At 39.0% G+C, this 2,500-nt stretch overlaps 1 protein-coding gene across 2 annotated transcripts in view; it reads right to left on the bottom strand.

Annotated features, from left to right (window-relative positions):
- Nucleotides 1–2,500, bottom strand: part of LOC126992192 (PH domain-containing protein DDB_G0287875-like) — a 50,030-nt gene that overhangs the window by 37,163 nt on the left and 10,367 nt on the right. The window lies entirely within an intron of this gene.

The following is a 2,500-nucleotide window of genomic DNA, read 5'->3' as shown; positions in this document are numbered from 1 at the left end:
TCGTTTTAAACATTTGCTATCCATTCACGTCTTTTCCCTCTTGTTTATTTCTTTCTGGGTATATTTTCAGCCCAGACTGCCTTGTTTATACGTATTTTCTACATTCTTCTTTCCCTTGGTGTCTTTTTTTTTCCGTTTTTTAACATGTATTTCAAATTCTCACGACTGTAATTGCACTTCGTTTTAAACATTTGCTCTCCATTCACGTCTTTTCCCTCTTGTTTATTTCTTTCTGTGTATATTTTCAGCCCAGACTGCCTTGTTTAAACGTATTTTCTACATTCTTTCCCTTCGTGTCTTTTTTTTTTCTCCTTTTTTTCACACGTATTTCAAGTTCGCACGACTCTTTGCATTTCGTTTCACACATTTTCTCTCCATTCTCGTCTTTTCCCTCCTGTTTATTTCTTTTCTGTGTATATTTTCAGCTCAGACTCCCTTGTTTATACGTATTTTCTACATTCTTCTTTCCCTTGCTGTCTTTTTTTTTCTCCTTTTTTTCACACGTATTTCAAGTTCGCACGACTGTAATTGCACTTTGTTTTACACATTTGCTATCCATTCATGTCTTGTCCCACCTGTTTATTTATTTTCAGGGTATATTTTCAGCCCAGACTGCCTTATTTGTTCATATTTACACACATTCTTCCCAATCATTTTTTTGCCACATTTTATTCCTCTCGGAGTATATTTTAAGTTTGTATTGTCTTACTTATTCACATTTATACACGTGGTTCTCAAACGATTTTTTTATAATATTTTTTCCCTCACTATAGATATTTTAAGCTGCTTTGAATTTTTTTTTTTACATCTCTTTTTTTCCCACTTCCAAGTCAATCACGTCTTTTGCTGCTTATTTATTTCCAACAAGATTTTTAAGCTCGTATTGTCTTATTTACACTTATCTATAGACTTCCTCTCCAGTCATTCTCTTACCAATTATTTATTTCCAAGTGAAGATATTTTCATCGCTTGTTGCCTTCTTAACATTTATTTACACGCCTTCTCACGTTGTTTTCGTCTTGTTTATTACTCTCAAGATATTATAAGCTCGTATTGTCTGATTTACACTTACATCCTCCTTACAAAACAACATCACTTATTTTTACCATCTTCCAAACCTTTAAAAAGGCTAAACTTCTCCCCGTGTGCATTTAAGGGTGAAACAGACAGGGATTCGAACTAAGGGTCACGGAGTTCAGGTGTGTCGTTCCTTAAGCGAGTCCGCCATCGTTTTCTCTCTGCCTGGCCGGCCGTGACTCCCAAACGAGGTGCTTCATCAGGCCTGTTTAGTGCCCCCTCGTAAAGACTGACACCCGTTTTCTTCCACTAGCTTCCCGTTTTCAATCCATATGAGAGAGAGAGAGAGAGAGAGAGAGAGAGAGAGAGAGAGAGAGAGAGAGAGAGAGAGATTCCTTCCTTCCTTGTTAGTTCCTCTATTTCCTTCATCATTTCTTCCTTCCTCATCATTTCCTCATTTCCTTCACCATTAATTTTCCTCCTTCCCTCCTTCCTTCATTTCCTCTCATTCCCTTTATTATTTCTTCTTATCCTCATCGTTTCCTCAAAATTCCTTCACCATTAATTTTCCTCCTTCCCTCCTTCTTTCACTTCCTCTTATCCCCTTTATCTTTTCTTCTTTCCTCACTTCCTTTCATCGTCCTTCGCATTTTCCTGTTAGTCTAGTTTTTTTTTTTAAGTCAGCATAAGTCAATCTCTTTACCTTATACTCTCCGTCTCCCTCCATCGTCCTTAACAGGTTTCTCTAGTCTTTAAATCAGTGGTTCTGGTTGGTATTAGATGACGCACTCGCTTCTCACATCACCTATTTTCAAAGGTCAAAGAGGGGGTCAGTCATGTTCTAATGAGTGTTTCTTCAGGTTCACGGTACAGAAGAAGACTCACACTACCACCAGGGTCATAAAACTACCCCTGAAAATGCCCACAACTCCTACGAAAGCCTTGTCAAATATGTGTTCTTGGGTGGCGATACTTCTTGTATGTAATGCGACCCTATGTAATGGTTGGTATCATAAAACACTCTCGCTTCTCACTCAACCTATTTCTAAAGGTCAAAGAGGGGGTCAGTCGGGTTCTAATGAGTGTTTCTTCAGGTTCATGGTACAGAAGAAGACTCACACTACCACCAGGGTCATAAAACTACCCCTGAAAATGCCCACAACTCCTACGAAAGCCTTGTCAAATATGTGTACTTGGGCGGCGATACTTGTATGTAATGCGACCCTATGTAATGGTTGGTATCATAAAACACTCTCGCTTCTCACTCAACCTATTTCTAAAGGTCAAAGAGGGGGTCAGTCGGGTTCTAATGAGTGTTTCTCCAGGTTCATGGTACAGAAGAAGACTCACACTACCACCAGGGTCATAAAACTACCCCTGAAAATGCCCACAACTCCTACGAAAGCCTTGTCAAATATGTGTTCTTGGGTGGCGATACTTCTTGTAATGCGACCCTAAGTTAATCTTTCTACTACCTCGTCCC

The sequence above is a fragment of the Eriocheir sinensis genome, unplaced genomic scaffold (genome assembly GCF_024679095.1).
Source record: "Eriocheir sinensis breed Jianghai 21 unplaced genomic scaffold, ASM2467909v1 Scaffold415, whole genome shotgun sequence".
NCBI lineage: Eukaryota > Metazoa > Arthropoda > Malacostraca > Decapoda > Varunidae > Eriocheir > Eriocheir sinensis.
This window is presented reverse-complemented; position numbering and strand designations above follow the sequence as displayed.